General features: G+C 47.3%; 1 protein-coding gene across 1 annotated transcript in view; it reads right to left on the bottom strand.

Moving 5' to 3' along the window:
* The window catches only part of LOC135512063 (dynamin-3-like), an 80,534-nt gene that overhangs the window by 24,689 nt on the left and 30,106 nt on the right, over positions 1-25,739 (bottom strand). The window lies entirely within an intron of this gene.

Here is a 25,739-nt window from a genome sequence, read left to right as displayed (position 1 = left end):
TATTCCCTGTATATAGCCTCCACACTGACTCTGTACCGGTACCCCCTGTATATAGCCTCCACACTGACTCTGTACTGGTACTCCCTGTATCAGCCCAGTCAAAAGTGTTCGCTGCTCTGGCCCCCCAATGGTGGAACAAACTCCCTCACGACGCCAGGACAGCGGAGTCAATCACCACCTTCCGGAGACACCTGAAACCCCACCTCTTCAAGGAATACCTAGGATAGGATAAAGCAATCCTTCTCACCCCCCCCCCTAAATGATTTAGATGCACTATTGTAAAGTGGCTGTTCCACTGATGTCAGAAGGTGAATTCACCAATTTGTAAGTCGCTCTGGATAAGAGCGTCTGCTAAATGACTTAAATGTAAATGTAAATGTATATAACCTGGCAACAAACACAGGTGGGCAGTGTGAAACCACTCCAATATAACCTGGCAACACACACAGATGGGCATTGTGAAACAACTCCAATATAACCTGGCAACACACACAGATGGGCATTGTGAAACAACTCCAATATAACCTGGCAACACACACAGATGGGCATTGTGAAACAACTCCAATATAACCTGGCAACAAATACAGATGGACAGTGTGAAACCACTCTAATATAACCTGGCAACACACACAGATGGGCAGTGTGAAACCACTCCAATATAACCTGGCAACACATACAGATGGACAGTGTGAAACCACTCTAATATAACCTGGCAACACACACAGATGGGCAGTGTGAAACCACTCCAAAATAACCTGGCAACACACACAGATGGACAGTGTGAAACCACTCCAATATAACCTGGCAACACATACAGATGGACAGTGTGAAACCACTCTAATATAACCTGGCAACACACACAGATGGGCAGTGTGAAACCACTCCAAAATAACCTGGCAACACACACAGATGGGCAGTGTGAAACCACTCCAATAAAACCTGGAAACACACACAGATGGGCAGTGTGAAACCAATCCAATATAACCTGGCAACACACACAGTTGGGAAATGTGAAACCACTCTAATATAACCTGGCAACACACACAGATGGGCAGTGTGAAACCACTCCAAAATAACCTGGCAACACACACAGATGGGCAGTGTGAAACCACTCCAATATAACCTGGCAACACACACAGATGGGCAGTGTGAAACCACTCCATGAAAACCTGGCAACACACACAGATGGGCAGTGTGAAACCACTCCAATATAACCTGGCAACACACACTGATGGACAGTGTAGAACCACTCCAAAATAACCTGGCAACACACACAGATGGACAGTGTGAAACCACTCCAATATAACCTGGCAACACACACAGATGGGCAGTGTGAAACCACTCCAATATAACCTGGCAACACACACAGATGGGCAGTGTGAAACCACTCCAATATAACCTGGCAACACACACAGATGGGCAGTGTGAAACCACTCTAATATAACCTGGCAACACACACAGATGGGCAGTGTGAAACCAATCAAATATAACCTGGCAACACACACAGGTGGGTAGTGTGAAACCACTCCAATATAACCAGGCAACACACACAGATGGGCAGTGTGAAACCACTCCAATATAACCTGGCAACACACACAGATGGGCAGTGTGAAACCACTCCAAAATAACCTGGCAACACACACAGACGGGCAGTGTGAAACCACTCAAATATAACCTGGCAACACACACAGGTGGGCAGTGTGAAACCACTCCAATATAACCAGGCAACACACACAGGTGGGCAGTGTGAAACCTCTCCAATATAACCTGGCAACACACACAGATGGGCAGTGTGAAACCTCTCCAATATAACCTGGCAACACTCACAGGTGGGCAGTGTGAAACCACTCCAATATAACCTGGCAACACACACAGGTTGGCAGTGTGAAGCCACTCTAATATAACCTGGCAACACACACAAATTGGCAGTGTGAAACCACTCCAAAATAACCTGGCAACACACACAGATGGGCAGTGTGAAACCACTCCAATATAACCTGGCAACATACACAGGTGGGCAGTGTGAAACCACTCTAATATAACCTGGCAACACACACAGATGGGCAGTGTGAAACCACTCCAATATACCCTGTCAACACACCCAGATGGGCAGTGTGAAACCACTCTAATATAACCTGGCAACACACACAGGTGGGGCAGTGTGAAACCACTCTAACATAACCTGGCAACACACACAGATGGGCAGTGTGAAACCACTCCAATATAACCTGGCAACACACACAGATGGGCAGTGTGAAACGACTCCAATATAACCTGGCAACACACACAGATGGACAGTGTGAAACCACTCCAATATAACCTGGCAACACACACAGATGGGCAGTGTGAAACCACTCCAATATAACCTGGCAACACACACAGGTGGGCAGTGTGAAACCACTCCAATATAACCTGGCAACAAACCCAGATGGGCAGTGTGAAACCACTCTAATATAACCTGGCAACACACACAGATGGGCAGTGTGAAACCACTCCAATATAACCTGGCAACAGACCCAGATGGGCAGTGTGAAACCACTCCAATATAACCTGGCAACACTCACAGGTGGGCAGTGTGAAACCACTCCAATATAACCTGGCAACACACACAGGTTGGCAGTGTGAAGCCACTCTAATATAACCTGGCAACACACACAAATTGGCAGTGTGAAACCACTCCAAAATAACCTGGCAACACACACAGATGGGCAGTGTGAAACCACTCCAATATAACCTGGCAACATACACAGGTGGGCAGTGTGAAACCACTCTAATATAACCTGGCAACACACACAGATGGGCAGTGTGAAACCACTCCAATATACCTGGCAACACACCCAGATGGGCAGAGTGAAACCACTCTAATATAACCTGGCAACACTCACAGGTGGGGCAGTGTGAAACCACTCTAATATAACCTGGCAACACACACAGATGGGCAGTGTGAAACCACTCCAATATAACCTGGGAACACACACAGATGGGCAGTGTGAAACCACTCCAATATAACCTGGCAACACACACAGATGGGCAGTGTGAAACCACTCTATTCCATCCTGGAAACACACCCAGATGGGCAGTGTGAAACCACTCCAATATAACCTGGCAACACACACAGATGGGCAAGGTGAAACCACTCTAATATAACCTGGCAACACACACAGGTGGGCAGTGTGAAACCACTCCAATAAAACCTGGCAACACACACAGATGGGCAGTGTGAAACCACTCCAATATAACCTGGCAACACACACAGTTGGGAAATGTGAAACCACTCTAATATAACCTGGCAACACACACAGATGGGCAGTGTGAAACCACTCCAATATAACCTGGCAACACACACAGATGGGCAGTGTGAAACCACTCTATTCCATCCTGGAAACACACCCAGATGGGCAGTGTGAAACCACTCCAATATAACCTGGCAACAAACCAAGATGGGCAGTGTGAAACCACTCTAATATAACCTGGCAACACACACAGGTGGGCAGTGTGAAACCACTCCAATAAAACCTGGCAACACACACAGATGGGCAATGTGAAACCACTCCAATATAACCTGGCAACACACACAGTTGGGAAATGTGAAACCACTCTAATATAACCTGGCAACACACACAGATGGGCAGTGTGAAACCACTCCAATATAACCTGGCAACACACACAGATGGGCAGTGTGAAACCACTCCAATATAACCTGGCAACACACCCAGATGGGCAGTGTGAAACCTCTCCAATAAAACCTGGCAACACACACAGGTGGGCAGTGTGAAACCACTCCAATATAACCTGGCAACAAACCAAGATGGGCAGTGTGAAACCACTCTAATATAACCTGGCAACACACACAGGTGGGGCAGTGTGAAACCACTCTAACATAACCTGGCAACACACACAGATGGGCAGTGTGAAACCACTCCAATATAACCTGGCAACACACACAGATGGGCAGTGTGAAACCACTCCAATATAACCTGGCAACACACACAGATGGGCAGTGTGAAACCACTCCAATATAACCTGGCAACAAACCCAGATGGGCAGTGTGAAACCACTCTAATATAACCTGGCAACACACACAGATGGGCAGTGTGAAACCACTCTAATATAACCTGGCAACACACACAGATGGGCAGTGTGAAACCACTCCAATATAACCTGGCAACACACACAGGTGGGCAGTGTGAAACCACTCCAATATAACCTGGCAACACACACAGGTTGGCAGTGTGAAGCCACTCTAATATAACCTGGCAACACACACAAATTGGCAGTGTGAAACCACTCCAAAATAACCTGGCAACACACACAGATGGGCAGTGTGAAACCACTCTAATATAACCTGGCAACACACACAGGTGGGCAGTGTGAAACCACTCTAATATAACCTGGCAACACACACAGATGGGCAGTGTGAAACCACTCCAATATACCCTGTCAACACACCCAGATGGGCAGTGTGAAACCACTCCAATATAACCTGGCAACACACACAGGTGGGGCAGTGTGAAACCACTCTAACATAACCTGGCAACACACACAGATGGGCAGTGTGAAACCACTCCAATATAACCTGGCAACACACCCAGATGGGCAGTGTGAAACCACTCTAATATAACCTGGCAACACACACAGGTGGGGCACTGTGAAACCACTCTAACATAACCTGGCAACACACACAGATGGGCAGTGTGAAACCACTCCAATATAACCTGGCAACACACACAGATGGGCAGTGTGAAACGACTCCAATATAACCTGGCAACACACACAGATGGGCAGTGTGAAACCACTCCAATATAACCTGGCAACACACACAGATGGGCAGTGTGAAACCACTACAATATAACCTGGCAACACACACAGGTCGGCAGTGTGAAACCACTCCAATATAACCTGGCAACACACACATGTGGGCAGTGTGAAACCACTCCAATATAACCTGGCAACAAACCCAGATGGGCAGTGTGAAACCACTCTAATATAACCTGGCAACACACACAGATGGGCAGTGTGAAACCACTCCAATATACCTGGCAACACACCCAGATGGGCAGTGTGAAACCACTCTAATATAACCTGGCAACACTCACAGGTGGGGCAGTGTGAAACCACTCTAATATAACCTGGCAACACACACAGATGGGCAGTGTGAAACCACTCCAATATAACCTGGCAACACACACAGATGGGCAGTGTGAAACCACTCCAATATAACCTGGCAACACACACAGATGGGCAGTGTGAAACCACTCTATTCCATCCTGGAAACACACCCAGATGGGCAGTGTGAAACCACTCCAATATAACCTGGCAACACACACAGATGGGCAAGGTGAAACCACTCTAATATAACCTGGCAACACACACAGGTGGGCAGTGTGAAACCACTCCAATAAAACCTGGCAACACACACAGATGGGCAGTGTGAAACCACTCCAATATAACCTGGCAACACACACAGATGGGCAGTGTGAAACCACTCCAATATAACCTGGCAACACACACAGTTGGGAAATGTGAAACCACTCTAATATAACCTGGCAACACACACAGGTGGGGCAGTGTGAAACCACTCTAACATAACCTGGCAACACACACAGATGGGCAGTGTGAAACCACTCCAATATAACCTGGCAACACACACAGATGGGCAGTGTGAAACCACTCCAATATAACCTGGCAACACACACAGGTGGGCAGTGTGAAACCACTCCAATATAACCTGGCAACAAACCCAGATGGGCAGTGTGAAACCACTCTAATATAACCTGGCAACACACACAGATGGGCAGTGTGAAACCACTCCAATATACCTGGCAACACACCCAGATGGGCAGTGTGAAACCACTCCAATATAACCTGGCAACACTCACAGGTGGGCAGTGTGAAACCACTCCAATATAACCTGGCAACACACACAGGTTGGCAGTGTGAAGCCACTCTAATATAACCTGGCAACACACACAAATTGGCAGTGTGAAACCACTCCAAAATAACCTGGCAACACACACAGATGGGCAGTGTGAAACCACTCTAATATAACCTGGCAACACACACAGGTGGGCAGTGTGAAACCACTCTAATATAACCTGGCAACACACACAGATGGGCAGTGTGAAACCACTCCAATATACCTGGCAACACACCCAGATGGGCAGTGTGAAACCACTCTAATATAACCTGGCAACACTCACAGGTGGGGCAGTGTGAAACCACTCTAATATAACCTGGCAACACACACAGATGGGCAGTGTGAAACCACTCCAATATAACCTGGCAACACACACAGATGGGCAGTGTGAAACCACTCCAATATAACCTGGCAACACACACAGATGGGCAGTGTGAAACCACTCTATTCCATCCTGGAAACACACCCAGATGGGCAGTGTGAAACCACTCCAATATAACCTGGCAACACACACAGATGGGCAAGGTGAAACCACTCTAATATAACCTGGCAACACACACAGGTGGGCAGTGTGAAACCACTCCAATAAAACCTGGCAACACACACAGATGGGCAGTGTGAAACCACTCCAATATAACCTGGCAACACACACAGTTGGGAAATGTGAAACCACTCTAATATAACCTGGCAACACACACAGATGGGCAGTGTGAAACCACTCCAATATAACCTGGCAACACACACAGATGGGCAGTGTGAAACCACTCTATTCCATCCTGGAAACACACCCAGATGGGCAGTGTGAAACCACTCCAATATAACCTGGCAACACACACAGATGGGCAAGGTGAAACCACTCTAATATAACCTGGCAACACACACAGGTGGGCAGTGTGAAACCACTCCAATAAAACCTGGCAACACACACAGATGGGCAATGTGAAACCACTCCAATATAACCTGGCAACACACACAGTTGGGAAATGTGAAACCACTCTAATATAACCTGGCAACACACACAGATGGGCAGTGTGAAACCACTCCAATATAACCTGGCAACACACACAGATGGGCAGTGTGAAACCACTCCAATATAACCTGGCAACACACCCAGATGGGCAGTGTGAAACCAATAAAACCTGGCAACACACACAGGTGGGCAGTGTGAAACCACTCCAATATAACCTGGCAACAAACCAAGATGGGCAGTGTGAAACCACTCTAATATAACCTGGCAACACACACAGGTGGGCAGTGTGAAACCACTCTAATATAACCTGGCAACACACACAATGGGCAGTGTGAAACCACTCCAAAATAACCTGGCAACACACACAGATGGGCAGTGTGAAACCACTCCAATATAACCTGGCAACATACACAGGTGCGCAGTGTGAAACCACTCTAATATAACCTGGCAACACACACAGATGGGCAGTGTGAAACCACTCCAATATAAGCTGTCAACACACCCAGATGGGCAGTGTGAATCCACTCTAATATAACCTGGCAACACACACAGGTGGGGCAGTGTGAAACCACTCTAACATAACCTGGCAACACACACAGATGGGCAGTGTGAAACCACTCCAATATAACCTGGCAACACACACAGATGGGCAGTGTGAAACCACTCTAATATAACCTGGCAACACACACAGATGGGCAGTGTGAAACCACTCCAATATAACCTGGCAACACACACAGTTGGGAAATGTGAAACCACTCTAATATAACCTGGCAACACACACAGATGGGCAGTGTGAAACCACTCCAATATAACCTGGCAACACACACAGATGGGCAGTGTGAAACCACTCCAATATAACCTGGCAACACACACAGATGGGCAGTGTGAAACCACTCTATTCCATCCTGGAAACACACCCAGATGGGCAGTGTGAAACCACTCCATAACCTGGCAACACACACAGATGGGCAAGTGTGAAACCACTCCAATATAACCTGGCAACACACACAGGTGGGCAGTGTGAAACCACTCCAATAAAACCTGGCAACACACACAGATGGGCAGTGTGAAACCCCTCCAATATAACCTGGCAACACACACAGTTGGGAAATGTGAAACCACTCTAATATAACCTGGCAACACACACAGATGGGCAGTGTGAAACCACTCCAATATAACCTGGCAACACACACAGATGGGCAGTGTGAAACCACTCTATTCCATCCTGGAAATACACCCAGATGGGGAGTGTGAAACCACTCCTATATAACCTGGCAACACACACAGATGGGCAAGGTGAAACCACTCTAATATAACCTGGCAACACACACAGGTGGGCAGTGTGAAACCACTACAATAAAACCTGGCAACACACACAGATGGGCAGTGTGAAACCACTCCAATATAACCTGGCAACACACACAGGTGGGAAAGTGTGAAACCACTCTAATATAACCTGGCAACACACACAGATGGGCAGTGTGAAACCACTCCAATATAACCTGGCAACACACACAGATGGGCAGTGTGAAACCACTCCAATATAACCTGGCAACACACACAGATGGGCAGTGTGAAACCACTCTATTCCATCCTGGAAACACACCCAGATGGGCAGTGTGAAACCACTCCAATATAACCTGGCAACACACACAGATGGGCAAGGTGAAACCACTCTAATATAACCTGGCAACACACACAGGTGGGCAGTGTGAAACCACTCCAATAAAACCTGGCAACACACACAGATGGGCAGTGTGAAACCACTCCAATATAACCTGGCAACACACACAGTTGGGAAATGTGAAACCACTCTAATATAACCTGGCAACACACACAGATGGGCAGTGTGAAACCACTCCAATATAACCTGGCAACACACACAGATGGGCAGTGTGAAACCACTCTATTCCATCCTGGAAATACACCCAGATGGGGAGTGTGAAACCACTCCTATATAACCTGGCAACACACACAGATGGGCAAGGTGAAACCACTCTAATATAACCTGGCAACACACACAGGTGGGCAGTGTGAAACCACTCCAATAAAACCTGGCAACACACACAGATGGGCAATGTGAAACCACTCCAATATAACCTGGCAACACACACAGTTGGGAAATGTGAAACCACTCTAGTATAACCTGGCAACACACACAGATGGGCAGTGTGAAACCACTCCAATATAACCTGGCAACACACACAGATGGGCAGTGTGAAACCACTCCAATATAACCTGGCAACACACACAGATGGGCAGTGTGAAACCACTCCAATATAAACCTGGCAACACACACAGGTGGGCAGTGTGAAACCACTCCAATATAACCTGGCAACAAACCAAGATGGGCAGTGTGAAACCACTCTAATATAACCTGGCAACACACACAGGTGGGCAGTGTGAAGCCACTCTAATATAACCTGGCAACACACACAAATTGGCAGTGTGAAACCACTCCAAAATAACCTGGCAACACACACAGATGGGCAGTGTGAAACCACTCCAATATAACCTGGCAACATACACAGGTGGGCAGTGTGAAACCACTCTAATATAACCTGGCAACACACACAGATGGGCAGTGTGAAACCACTCCAATATAACCTGGCAACACACCCAGATGGGCAGTGTGAAACCACTCTAATATAACCTGGCAACACACACAGGTGGGGCAGTGTGAAACCACTCTAACATAACCTGGCAACACACACAGATGGGCAGTGTGAAACCACTCCAATATAACCTGGCAACACACACAGATGGGCAGTGTGAAACCACTCCAATATAACCTGGCAACACACACAGATGGGCAGTGTGAAACCACTCCAATATAACCTGGCAACACACACAGATGGGCAGTGTGAAACCACTCCAATATAACCTGGCAACACACACAGGTGGGCAGTGTGAAACCACTCCAATATAACCTGGCAACACACACAGGTGGGCAGTGTGAAACCACTCCAATATAACCTGGCAACACACCCAGATGGGCAGTGTGAAACCACTCAATATAACCTGGCAACACACACAGATGGGCAGTGTGAAACCACTCCAATATAACCTGGCAACACACACAGATGGGCAGTGTGAAACCACTCTAATATAACCTGGCAACACACACAGATGGGCAGTGTGAAACCACTCCAATATAACCTGGCAACACACACAGATGGGCAGTGTGAAACCACTCCAATATAACCTGGCAACACACACAGATGGGCAGTGTGAAACCACTCTATTCCATCCTGGAAACACACCCAGATGGGCAGTGTGAAACCACTCCAATATAACCTGGCAACACACACAGATGGGCAAGGTGAAACCACTCTAATATAACCTGGCAACACACACAGGTGGGCAGTGTGAAACCACTCCAATAAAACCTGGCAACACACACAGATGGGCAGTGTGAAACCACTCCAATATAACCTGGCAACACACACAGTTGGGAAATGTGAAACCACTCTAATATAACCTGGCAACACACACAGATGGGCAGTGTGAAACCACTCCAATATAACCTGGCAACACACACAGATGGGCAGTGTGAAACCACTCTATTCCATCCTGGAAACACACCCAGATGGGCAGTGTGAAACCACTCCAATATAACCTGGCAACACACACAGATGGGCAAGGTGAAACCACTCTAATATAACCTGGCAACACACACAGGTGGGCAGTGTGAAACCACTCCAATAAAACCTGGCAACACACACAGATGGGCAATGTGAAACCACTCCAATATAACCTGGCAACACACACAGTTGGGAAATGTGAAACCACTCTAATATAACCTGGCAACACACACAGATGGGCAGTGTGAAACCACTCCAATATAACCTGGCAACACACACAGATGGGCAGTGTGAAACCACTCCAATATAACCTGGCAACACACCCAGATGGGCAGTGTGAAACCTCTCCAATAAAACCTGGCAACACACACAGGTGGGCAGTGTGAAACCACTCCAATATAACCTGGCAACAAACCAAGATGGGCAGTGTGAAACCACTCTAATATAACCTGGCAACACACACAGGTGGGCAGTGTGAAGCCACTCTAATATAACCTGGCAACACACACAAATTGGCAGTGTGAAACCACTCCAAAATAACCTGGCAACACACACAGATGGGCAGTGTGAAACCACTCCAATATAACCTGGCAACATACACAGGTGGGCAGTGTGAAACCACTCTAATATAACCTGGCAACACACACAGATGGGCAGTGTGAAACCACTCCAATATACGCTGTCAACACACCCAGATGGGCAGTGTGAAACCACTCTAATATAACCTGGCAACACACACAGGTGGGGCAGTGTGAAACCACTCTAACATAACCTGGCAACACACACAGATGGGCAGTGTGAAACCACTCCAATATAACCTGGCAACACACACAGATGGGCAGTGTGAAACCACTCCAATAAAACCTGGCAACACACACAGATGGGCAGTGTGAAACCACTCCAATATAACCTGGCAACACACACAGTTGGGAAATGTGAAACCACTCTAATATAACCTGGCAACACACACAGATGGGCAGTGTGAAACCACTCCAATATAACCTGGCAACACACACAGATGGGCAGTGTGAAACCACTCCAATATAACCTGGCAACACACACAGATGGGCAGTGTGAAACCACTCCAATATAACCTGGCAACACACACAGTTGGGAAATGTGAAACCACTCTAATATAACCTGGGGCAGTGTGAAACCACTCCAATATAACCTGGCAACACACACAGATGGGCAGTGTGAAACCACTCTATTCCATCCTGGAAACACACCCAGATGGGCAGTGTGAAACCACTCCAATATAACCTGGCAACACACACAGATGGGCAAGGTGAAACCACTCTAATATAACCTGGCAACACACACAGGTGGGCAGTGTGAAACCACTCCAATAAAACCTGGCAACACACACAGATGGGCAATGTGAAACCACTCCAATATAACCTGGCAACACACACAGTTGGGAAATGTGAAACCACTCTAATATAACCTGGCAACACACACAGATGGGCAGTGTGAAACCACTCCAATATAACCTGGCAACACACACAGATGGGCAGTGTGAAACCACTCCAATATAACCTGGCAACACACCCAGATGGGCAGTGTGAAACCTCTCCAATAAAACCTGGCAACACACACAGGTGGGCAGTGTGAAACCACTCCAATATAACCTGGCAACAAACCAAGATGGGCAGTGTGAAACCACTCTAATATAACCTGGCAACACACACAGGTGGGCAGTGTGAAGCCACTCTAATATAACCTGGCAACACACACAAATTGGCAGTGTGAAACCACTCCAAAATAACCTGGCAACACACACAGATGGGCAGTGTGAAACCACTCCAATATAACCTGGCAACATACACAGGTGCGCAGTGTGAAACCACTCTAATATAACCTGGCAACACACACAGATGGGCAGTGTGAAACCACTCCAATATACCTGTCAACACACCCAGATGGGCAGTGTGAATCCACTCTAATATAACCTGGCAACACACACAGGTGGGGCAGTGTGAAACCACTCTAACATAACCTGGCAACACACACAGATGGGCAGTGTGAAACCACTCCAATATAACCTGGCAACACACACAGGTGGGCAGTGTGAAACCACTACAATAAAACCTGGCAACACACACAGATGGGCAGTGTGAAACCACTCCAATATAACCTGGCAACACACACAGTTGGGAAATGTGAAACCACTCTAATATAACCTGGCAACACACACAGATGGGCAGTGTGAAACCACTCCAATATAACCTGGCAACACACACAGATGGGCAGTGTGAAACCACTCCAATATAACCTGGCAACACACACAGATGGGCAGTGTGAAACCACTCTATTCCATCCTGGAAACACACCCAGATGGGCAGTGTGAAACCACTCCAATATAACCTGGCAACACACACAGATGGGCAAGGTGAAACCACTCTAATATAACCTGGCAACACACACAGGTGGGCAGTGTGAAACCACTCCAATAAAACCTGGCAACACACACAGATGGGCAGTGTGAAACCACTCCAATATAACCTGGCAACACACACAGTTGGGAAATGTGAAACCACTCTAATATAACCTGGCAACACACACAGATGGGCAGTGTGAAACCACTCCAATATAACCTGGCAACACACACAGATGGGCAGTGTGAAACCACTCTATTCCATCCTGGAAACACACCCAGATGGGCAGTGAAACCACCTAACATAACCTGAAACCACTCCAATATAACCTGGCAACACACACAGATGGGCAGTGTGAAACCACTCCAATATAACCTGGCAACACACACAGATGGGCAGTGTGAAACCACTCCAATATAACCTGGCAACACACACAGTTGGGAAATGTGAAACCACTCTAATATAACCTGGCAACACACACAGATGGGCAGTGTGAAACCACTCCAATATAACCTGGCAACACACACAGATGGGCAGTGTGAAACCACTCCAATATAACCTGGCAACACACCCAGATGGGCAGTGTGAAACCTCTCCAATAAAACCTGGCAACACACACAGGTGGGCAGTGTGAAACCACTCCAATATAACCTGGCAACAAACCAAGATGGGCAGTGTGAAACCACTCTAATATAACCTGGCAACACACACAGGTGGGCAGTGTGAAACCACTCCAATATAACCTGACAACACACACAAATAGGCAGTGTGAAACCACTCCAAAATAACCTGGCAACACACACAGATGGGCAGTGAAACCACTCCAATATAACCTGGCAACATACACAGGTGGGCAGTGTGAAACCACTCTAATATAACCTGGCAACACACACAGATGGGCAGTGTGAAACCACTCCAATATAACCTGGCAACACACACAGATGGGCAGTGTGAAACCACTCTAATATAACCTGGCAACACACACAGATGGGCAGTGTGAAACCACTCCAATATAACCTGGCAACACACACAGGTGGGCAGTGTGAAACCAATCCAATAAAACCTGGCAACACACACAGATGGGCAGTGTGAAACCACTCCAATATAACCTGGCAACATACACAGGTGGGCAGTGTGAAACCACTCTAATATAACCTGGCAACACACACAGATGGGCAGTGTGAAACCACTCCAATATAACCTGGCAACACACCCAGATGGGCAGTGTGAAACCACTCTAATATAACCTGGCAACACACACAGGTGGGCAGTGTGAAACCACTCCAATATAACCTGGCAACAAACCAAGATGGGCAGTGTGAAACCACTCTAATATAACCTGGCAACACACACAGGTGGGCAGTGTGAAGCTCTAATATAACCTGGCAACACACACAAATTGGCAGTGTGAAACCACTCCAAAATAACCTGGCAACACACACAGATGGGCAGTGTGAAACCACTCCAATATAACCTGGCAACATACACAGGTGGGCAGTGTGAAACCACTCTAATATAACCTGGCAACACACACAGATGGGCAGTGTGAAACCACTCCAATATACCTGTCAACACACCCAGATGGGCAAATCACAATATAACCTGGCAACACACACAGGTGGGGCAGTGTGAAACCACTCTAACATAACCTGGCAACACACACAGATGGGCAGTGTGAAACCACTCCAATATAACCTGGCAACACACACAGGTGGGCAGTGTGAAACCACTCCAATAAAACCTGGCAACACACACAGATGGGCAGTGTGAAACCACTCCAATATAACCTGGCAACACACACAGTTGGGAAATGTGAAACCACTCTAATATAACCTGGCAACACACACAGATGGGCAGTGTGAAACCACTCCAATATAACCTGGCAACACACACAGATGGGCAGTGTGAAACCACTCCAATATAACCTGGCAACACACACAGATGGGCAGTGTGAAACCACTCTATTCCATCCTGGAAACACACCCAGATGGGCAGTGTGAAACCACTCCAATATAACCTGGCAACACACACAGATGGGCAGTGTGAAACCACTCTAATATAACCTGGCAACACACACAGGTGGGCAGTGTGAAACCACTCCAATAAAACCTGGCAACACACACAGATGGGCAGTGTGAAACCACTCCAATATAACCTGGCAACACACACAGTTGGGAAATGTGAAACCACTCTAATATAACCTGGCAACACACACAGATGGGCAGTGTGAAACCACTCCAATATAACCTGGCAACACACACAGATGGGCAGTGTGAAACCACTCTATTCCATCCTGGAAACACACCCAGATGGGCAGTGTGAAACCACTCCAATATAACCTGGCAACACACACAGGTGGGCAGTGTGAAACCACTCCAATAAAACCTGGCAACACACACAGATGGGCAATGTGAAACCACTCCAATATAACCTGGCAACACACACAGTTGGGAAATGTGAAACCACTCTAATATAACCTGGCAACACACACAGATGGGCAGTGTGAAACCACTCCAATATAACCTGGCAACACACACAGATGGGCAGTGTGAAACCACTCCAATATAACCTGGCAACACACCCAGATGGGCAGTGTGAAACCACTCCAATAAAACCTGGCAACACACACAGGTGGGCAGTGTGAAACCACTCCAATATAACCTGGCAACAAACCAAGATGGGCAGTGTGAAACCACTCTAATATAACCTGGCAACACACACAGGTGGGCAGTGTGAAGCCACTCTAATATAACCTGGCAACACACACAAATTGGCAGTGTGAAACCACTCCAAAATAACCTGGCAACACACACAGATGGGCAGTGTGAAACCACTCCAATATAACCTGGCAACATACACAGGTGGGCAGTGTGAAACCACTCTAATATAACCTGGCAACACACACAGATGGGCAGTGTGAAACCACTCCAATATACGCTGTCAACACACCCAGATGGGCAGTGTGAAACCACTCTAATATAACCTGGCAACACACACAGATGGGCAGTGTGAAACCACTCCAATATAACCTGGCAACACACACAGGTGGGCAGTGTGAAACCAATCCAATAAAACCTGGCAACACACACAGATGGGCAGTGTGAAACCACTCCAATATAACCTGGCAACACACACAGTTGGGAAATGTGAAACCACTCTAATATAACCTGGCAACACACACAGATGGGTAGTGTGAAACCACTCCAATATAACCTGGCAACACACACAGATGGGCAGTGTGAAACCACTCTATTCCATCCTGGAAACACACCCAGATGGGCAGTGTGAAACCACTCTAATATAACCTGGCAACACACACAGGTGGGCAGTGTGAAACCACTCCAATAAAACCTGGCAACACGCACAGATGGGCAATGTGAAACCACTCCAATATAACCTGGCAACACACACAGTTGGGAAATGTGAAACCACTCTAATATAACCTGGCAACACACACAGATGGGCAGTGTGAAACCACTCCAATATAACCTGGCAACACACACAGATGGGCAGTGTGAAACCACTCCAATATAACCTGGCAACACACCCAGATGGGCAGTGTGAAACCTCTCCAATATAACCTGGCAACACACACAGATCGGCAGTGTGAAACCACTCCAATAAAACCTGGCAACACACACAGGTGGGCAGTGTGAAACCACTCCAATATAACCTGGCAACAAACCCAGATGGGCAGTGTGAAACCACTCTAATATAACCTGGCAACACACACAGGTGGGCAGTGTGAAGCCACTCTAATATAACCTGGCAACCTTGGCAAAACCACTCCAAAATAACCTGGCAACACACACAGATGGGCAGTGTGAAACCACTCCAATATAACCTGGCAACACACACAGGTGGGCAGTGTGAAACCACTCTAATATAACCTGGCAACACACACAGATGGGCAGTGTGAAACCACTCCAATATAACCTGGCAACACACACAGATGGGCAGTGTGAAACCACTCTAATATAACCTGGCAACACACACAGGTGGGGCAGTGTGAAACCACTCTAATATAACCTGGCAACACACACAGATGGGCAGTGTGAAACCACTCCAATATAACCTGGCAACACACACAGATGGGCAGTGTGAAACCACTCCAATATAACCTGGCAACACACACAGAAACCACTCTATTCCATCATGGAAACACACCCAGATGGGCAGTGTGAAACCACTCCAATATAACCTGGCAACACACACAGATGGGCAAGGTGAAACCACTCTAATATAACCTGGCAACACACACAGGTGGGCAGTGTGAAACCACTCCAATAAAACCTGGCAACACACACAGATGGGCAATGTGAAACCTCTCCAATATAACCTGGCAACACACACAGTTGGGAAATGTGAAACCACTCTAATATAACCTGGCAACACACACAGATGGGCAGTGTGAAACCACTCCAATATAACCTGGCAACACACGCAGATGGGCAGTGTGAAACCTCTCCAATATAACCTGGCAACACACACAGATCGGCAGTGTGAAACCACTCCAATAAAACCTGGCAACAAACCCAGATGGGCAGTGTGAAACCACTCTAATATAACCTGGCAACACACACAGGTGGGCAGTGTGAAGCCACTCTAATATAACCTGGCAACACACACAAATTGGCAGTGTGAAACCACTCCAAAATAACCTGGCAACACACACAGATGGGCAGTGTGAAACCACTCCAATATAACCTGGCAACATACACAGGTGGGCAGTGTGAAACCACTCTAATATAACCTGGCAACACACACAGATGGGCAGTGTGAAACCACTCCAATATAACCTGGCAACACACACAGATGGGCAAGGTGAAACCACTCTAATATAACCTGGCAACACACACAGGTGGGGCAGTGTGAAACCACTCTAACATAACCTGGCAACACACACAGATGGGCAGTGTGAAACCACTCCAATATAACCTGGCAACACACACAGATGGGCAGTGTGAAACGACTCCAATATAACCTGGCAACACACACAGATGGGCAAGGTGAAACCACTCTATTCCATCATGGAAACACACCCAGATGGGCAGTGTGAAACCACTCCAATATAACCTGGCAACACACACAGTTGGGAAATGTGAAACCACTCTAATATAACCTGGCAACACACACAGATGGGCAGTGTGAAACCACTCCAATATAACCTGGCAACACACCCAGATGGGCAGTGTGAAACCTCTCCAATATAACCTGGCAACACACACAGATCGGCAGTGTGAAACCACTCCAATAAAACCTGGCAACACACACAGGTGGGCAGTGTGAAACCACTCCAATATAACCTGGCAACAAACCCAGATGGGCAGTGTGAAACCACTCTAATATAACCTGGCAACACACACAGGTGGGCAGTGTGAAGCCACTCTAATATAACCTGGCAACACACACAAATTGGCAGTGTGAAACCACTCCAAAATAACCTGGCAACACACACAGATGGGCAGTGTGAAACCACTCCAATATAACCTGGCAACATACACAGGTGGGCAGTGTGAAACCACTCTAATATAACCTGGCAACACACACAGATGGGCAGTGTGAAACCACTCCAATATACGCTGTCAACACACCCAGATGGGCAGTGTGAAACCACTCTAATATAACCTGGCAACACACACAGGTGGGGCAGTGTAAAACCACTCTAACATAACCTGGCAACACACACAGATGGGCAGTGTGAAACCACTCCAATAAAACCTGGCAACACACACAGATGGACAGTGAGAAACCACTCCAATATAACCTGGCAACACACACAGTTGGGAAATGTGAAACCACTCTAATATAACCTGGCAACACACAAAGATGGGCAGTGTGAAACCACTCCAATATAAACTGGCAACACACACAGATGGGCAGTGTGAAACCACTCTATTCCATCCTGGAAACACACCCAGATGGGCAGTGTGAAACCACTCCAATATAACCTGGCAACACACACAGATGGGCAAGGTGAAACCACTCTAATATAACCTGGCAACACACACAGGTGGGCAGTGTGAAACCACTCCAATAAAACCTGGCAACACACACAGATGGGATATGTGAAACCACTCCAATATAACCTGGCAACACACACAGTTGGGAAATGTGAAACCACTCTAATATAACCTGGCAACACACACAGATGGGCAGTGTGAAACCACTCCAATATAACCTGGCAACACACACAGATGGGCAGTGTGAAACCACTCCAATATAACCTGGCAACACACACAGATGGGCAGTGTGAAACCACTCCAATATAACCCGGCAACACACCCAGATGGGCAGTGTGAAACCTCTCCAATATAACCTGGCAACACACACAGATCGGCAGTGTGAAACCACTCCAATATAACCTGGCAACACACACAGGTGGGCAGTGTGAAACCACTCCAATATAACCTGGCAACAAACCCAGATGGGCAGTGTGAAACCACTCTAATATAACCTGGCAACACATACAGGTGGGCAGTGTGAAGCCACTCTAATATAACCTGGCAACACACACAAATTGGCAGTGTGAAACCACTCCAAAATGACCTGGCAACACACACAGATGGGCAGTGTGAAACCACTCCAATATAACCTGGCAACATACACAGGTGGGCAGTGTGAAACCACTCTAATATAACCTGGCAACACACACAGGTGGGGCAGTGTGAAACCACTCTAACATAACCTGGCAACACACACAGATGGACAGTGTGAAACCACTCCAATATAACCTGGCAACACACACAGATGGGCAGTGTGAAACGACTGCAATATATCCTGGCAACACACACAGATGGGCAGTGTGAAACCACTCCAATATAACCTGGCAACACACACAGGTCGGCAGTGTGAAACCACTCCAATATACCTGGCAACACACCCAGATGGGCAGTGTGAAACCACTCTAATATAACCTGGCAACACACACAGGTGGGGCAGTGTGAAACCACTCTAATATAACCTGGCAACACACACAGATGGGCAGTGTGAAACCACTCCAATATAACCTGGCAACACACACAGATGGGCAGTGTGAAACCACTCCAATATAACCTGGCAACACACACAGATGGGCAGTGTGAAACCACTCTATTCCATCCTGGAAACACACCCAGATGGGCAGTGTGAAACCACTCCAATATAACCTGGCAACACACACAGATGGGCAAGGTGAAACCACTCTAATATAACCTGGCAACACACACAGGTGGGCAGTGTGAAACCACTCCAATAAAACCTGGCAACACACACAGATGGGCAGTGTGAAACCACTCCAATATAACCTGGCAACACACACAGTTGGGAAATGTGAAACCACTCTAATATAACCTGGCAACACACACAGATGGGCAGTGTGAAACCACTCCAATATAACCTGGCAACACACACAGATGGGCAGTGTGAAACCACTCTATTCCATCCTGGAAACACACCCAGATGGGCAGTGTGAAACCACTCCAATATAACCTGGCAACACACACAGATGGGCAAGGTGAAACCACTCTAATATAACCTGGCAACACACACAGGTGGGCAGTGTGAAACCACTCCAATAAAACCTGGCAACACACACAGATGGGAAATGTGAAACCACTCCAAAATATAACCTGGCAACACACACAGTTGGGAAATGTGAAACCACTCTAATATAACCTGGCAACACACACAGATGGGCAGTGTGAAACCACTCCAATATAACCTGGCAACACACACAGATGGGCAGTGTGAAACCACTCCAATATAACCTGGCAACACACACAGATGGGCAGTGTGAAACCTCTCCAATATAACCTGGCAACACACACAGATCGGCAGTGTGAAACCACTCCAATATAACCTGGCAACACACACAGGTGGGCAGTGTGAAACCAGTCCAATATAACCTGGCAACAAACCCAGATGGGCAGTGTGAAACCACTCTAATATAACCTGGCAACACACACAGATGGGCAGTGTGAAACCACTCCAATATAACCTGGCAACACACACAGATGGGCAGTGTGAAACGACTGCAATATAACCTGGCAACACACACAGATGGGCAGTGTGAAACCACTCCAATATAACCTGGCAACACACACAGGTCGGCAGTGTGAAACCACTCCAATATTACCTGGCAACACACACAGGTGGGCAGTGTGAAACCACTCCAATATAACCTGGCAACAAACCCAGATGGGCAGTGTGAAACCACTCAAATATAACCTGGCAACACACACAGATGGGCAGTGTGAAACCACTCCAATATACCTGGCAACACACCCAGATGGGCAGTGTGAAACCACTCTAATATAACCTGGCAACACACACAGGTGGGGCAGTGTGAAACCACTCTAATATAACCTGGCAACACACACAGATGGGCAGTGTGAAACCACTCCAATATAACCTGGCAACACACACAGATGGGCAGTGTGAAACCACTCCAATATAACCTGGCAACACACACAGATGGGCAGTGTGAAACCACTCTATTCCATCCTGGAAACACACCCAGATGGGCAGTGTGAAACCACTCCAATATAACCTGGCAACACACACAGATGGGCAAGGTGAAACCACTCTAATATAACCTGGCAACACACACAGGTGGGCAGTGTGAAACCACTCCAATAAAACCTGGCAACACACACAGATGGGCAGTGTGAAACCACTCCAATATAACCTGGCAACACACACAGTTGGGAAATGTGAAACCACTCTAATATAACCTGGCAACACACACAGATGGGCAGTGTGAAACCACTCCAATATAACCTGGCAACACACACAGATGGGCAGTGTGAAACCACTCCAATATAACCTGGCAACACACCCAGATCGGCAGTGTGAAACCACTCCAATATAACCTGGCAACACACACAGGTGGGCAGTGTGAAACTACTAAAATACACCTGGCAACACACCCAGATGGGCAGTGTGAAACCACTCTAATATAACCTGGCAACACACACAGGTGGGGCAGTGTGAAACCACTCTAACATAACCTGGCAACACACACAGATGGACAGTGTGAAACCACTCTAATATAACCTGGCAACACACACAGATGGGCAGTGTGAAACCACTCCAATATAACCTGGCAACACATACAGATGGACAGTGTGAAACCACTCTAATATAACCTGGCAACACACACAGATGGGCAGTGTGAAACCACTCCAAATAACCTGGCAACACACACAGATGGGCAGTGTGAAACCACTACAATATAACCTGGCAACACACACAGGTGGGCAGTGTGAAACCACTCCAATAAAACCTGGAAACACACACAGATGGGCAGTGTGAAACCACTCCAATATAACCTGGCAACACACACAGTTGGGAAATGTGAAACCACTCTAATATAACCTGGCAACACACACAGGTGGGCAGTGTGAAACCACTCCAATATAACCTGGCAACACACACAGTTTGGCAGTGTGAAGCCACTCTAATATAACCTGGCAACACCTACAAATTGGCAGTGTGAAACCACTCCAAAATAACCTGGCAACACACACAGGTGGGCAGTGTGAAACCACTCCAATAAAACCTGGCAACATACACAGGTGGGGCAGTGTGAAAGCACTCTAACATAACTTGGCAACACACACAGATGGGCAGTGTGAAAACACTCCAATATAACCTGGCAACACACACAGGTGGGGCAGTGTTAAACCACTCTAACATAACCTGGCAACACACACAGATGGGCAGTGTGAAACCACTCCAATATAACCTGGCAACACACACAGGTGGGCAGTGTGAAACCACTCTAATATAACCTGGCAACACACACAGGTGGGGCAGTGTGAAACCACTCTAACATAACCTGGCAACACACACAGATTGGCAGTGTGAAACCACTCCAATAAAACCTGGCAACACACACACAGATGGGCAGTGTGAAACCACTCCAATATAACCTGGCAACACACACAGATTGGCAGTGTGAAACCACTCTAATATAACCTGGCAACACACACAAATGGGCAGTGTGAAACCACTCCAATATAACCTGGCAACACACCCAGATGGGCAGTGTGAAACCTCTCTAATATAACCTGGCAACACACAGAGATGGGCAGTGTGAAACCACTCCAATATAACCTGGCAACATACACAGATGGGCAGTGTGAAACCACTCCAATATAACCTGGCAACACACACAGGTGGGCAGTGTGAAACCACTCTAATCCATTCTGGCAACACACACAGATGGGCAGTGTGAAACCACTCCAATATAACCTGGCAACACACCCAGATGGGCAGTGTGAAACCTCTCCAATATAACCTGGCAACACACACAGATGGGCAGTGTGAAACCACTCCAATATAACCTGGCAACACACACAGGTGGGCAGTGTGAAACCACTCCAATATAACCTGGCAACACACACAGGTTGGCAGTGTGAAGCCACTCTAATATAACCTGGCAACACACACAAATTGGCAGTGTGAAACCACTCCAAAATAACCTGGCAACACACACAGATGGGCAGTGTGAAACCACTCCAATATAACCTGGCAACACACACAGATGGGCAGTGTGAAACCACTCTAATATAACCTGGCAACACACACAGATGGGCAGTGTGAAACCACTCCAATATAACCTGGCAACACACACAGATGGGCAGTGTGAAACCACTCCAATATAACCTGGCAACAAACCCAGATGGGCAGTGTGAAACCACTCTATTCCATCCTGGAAACACACCCAGATGGGCAGTGTGAAACCACTCCAATATAACCTGGCAACACAACCAGATGGGCAGTGTGAAACCACTCTAATATAACCTGGCAACACACACAGGTGGGGCAGTGTTAAACCACTCTAACATAACCTGGCAACACACACAGATGGGCAGTGTGAAACCACTCCAATATAACCTGGCAACACACACAGGTGGGCAGTGTGAAACCACTCTAACATAACTTGGCAACACACACAGATGGGCAGTGTGAAACCACTCTAACATAACCTGGCAACACACACAGATGGGCAGTGTGAAACCACTCCAATATAACCTGGCAACACACACAGGTGGGCAGTGTGAAACCACTCTAATATAACCTGGCAACACACACAGGTGGGGCAGTGTGAAACCACTCTAACATAACCTGGCAACACACACAGATTGGCAGTGTGAAACCACTCCAATAAAACCTGGCAACACACACAGATGGGCAGTGTGAAACCACTCCAATATAACCTGGCAACACACACAGATTGGCAGTGTGAAACCACTCTAATATAACCTGGCAACACACACAAATGGGCAGTGTGAAACCACTCCAATATAACCTGGCAACACACCCAGATGGGCAGTGTGAAACCTCTCTAATATAACCTGGCAACACACAGAGATGGGCAGTGTGAAACCACTCCAATATAACCTGGCAACATACACAGATGGGCAGTGTGAAACCACTCCAATATAACCTGGCAACACACACAGGTGGGCAGTGTGAAACCACTCTAATCCATTCTGGCAACACACACAGATGGGCAGTGTGAAACCACTCCAATATAACCTGGCAACACACCCAGATGGGCAGTGTGAAACCTCTCCAATATAACCTGGCAACACACACAGATGGGCAGTGTGAAACCACTCCAATATAACCTGGCAACACACACAGGTGGGCAGTGTGAAACCACTCCAATATAACCTGGCAACACACACAGGTTGGCAGTGTGAAGCCACTCTAATATAACCTGGCAACACACACAAATTGGCAGTGTGAAACCACTCCAAAATAACCTGGCAACACACACAGATGGGCAGTGTGAAACCACTCCAATATAACCTGGCAACACACACAGATGGGCAGTGTGAAACCACTCTAATATAACCTGGCAACACACACAGATGGGCAGTGTGAAAACCTGAAACCACTCCAATATAACCTGGCAACACACACAGATGGGCAGTGTGAAACCACTCCAATATAACCTGGCAACAAACCCAGATGGGCAGTGTGAAACCACTCTATTCCATCCTGGAAACACACCCAGATGGGCAGTGTGAAACCACTCCAATATAACCTGGCAACACAACCAGATGGGCAGTGTGAAACCACTCTAATATAACCTGGCAACACACACAGATGGGCAGTGTGAAACCACTCCAATATAACCTGGCAACACATACAGATGGGCAGTGTGAAACCACTCCAATAAAACCTGGCAGCACACACAGATGGGCAGTCTGAAACCCCTCCAATATAACCTGGCAACACACACAGTTGGGAAATGTGAAACCACTCTAATATAACCTGGCAACACACACAGATGGGCAGTGTGAAACCACTCTAATATAACCTGGCAACACACACAGATGGGCAGTGTGAAACCACTCCAATATAACCTGGCAACACACACAGATGGGCAGTGTGAAACCACTCCATGAAAACCTGGCAACACACACAGATGGGCAGTGTGAAACCACTCCAATATAACCTGGCAACACACACAGATGGACAGTGTGGAACCACTCCAAAATAACCTGGCAACACACACAGAGGGACAGTGTGAAACCAATCCAATATAACCTGGAAACACACACAGATGGGCAGTGTGAAACCACTCCAATTTAACCTGGCAACACACACAGATGGGCAGTGTGAAACCACTCCAATATAACCTGGCAACACACACAGATGGGCAGTGTGAAACCACTTCAAAATAACCTGATAACACACACAGATGGGCAGTGTGAAACCACTCCAATATAACCTGGCAACACACACAGATGGGCAGTGTGAAACCACTCCAATATAACCTGGCAACACACACAGATGGGCAGTGTGAAACCACTCCAATATAACCTGGCAACACACACAGGTGGGCAGTGTGAAACCACTCCAATATAACCTGGCAACACACACAGATGGGC

The sequence above is a fragment of the Oncorhynchus masou genome, chromosome 3 (assembly GCF_036934945.1).
Source record: "Oncorhynchus masou masou isolate Uvic2021 chromosome 3, UVic_Omas_1.1, whole genome shotgun sequence".
NCBI classification, from domain to species: Eukaryota; Metazoa; Chordata; class Actinopteri; order Salmoniformes; family Salmonidae; genus Oncorhynchus; species Oncorhynchus masou.
The sequence above is the reverse complement of the archived record's forward strand: the minus strand, read 5'-3'. Positions and strand labels throughout refer to the sequence as shown.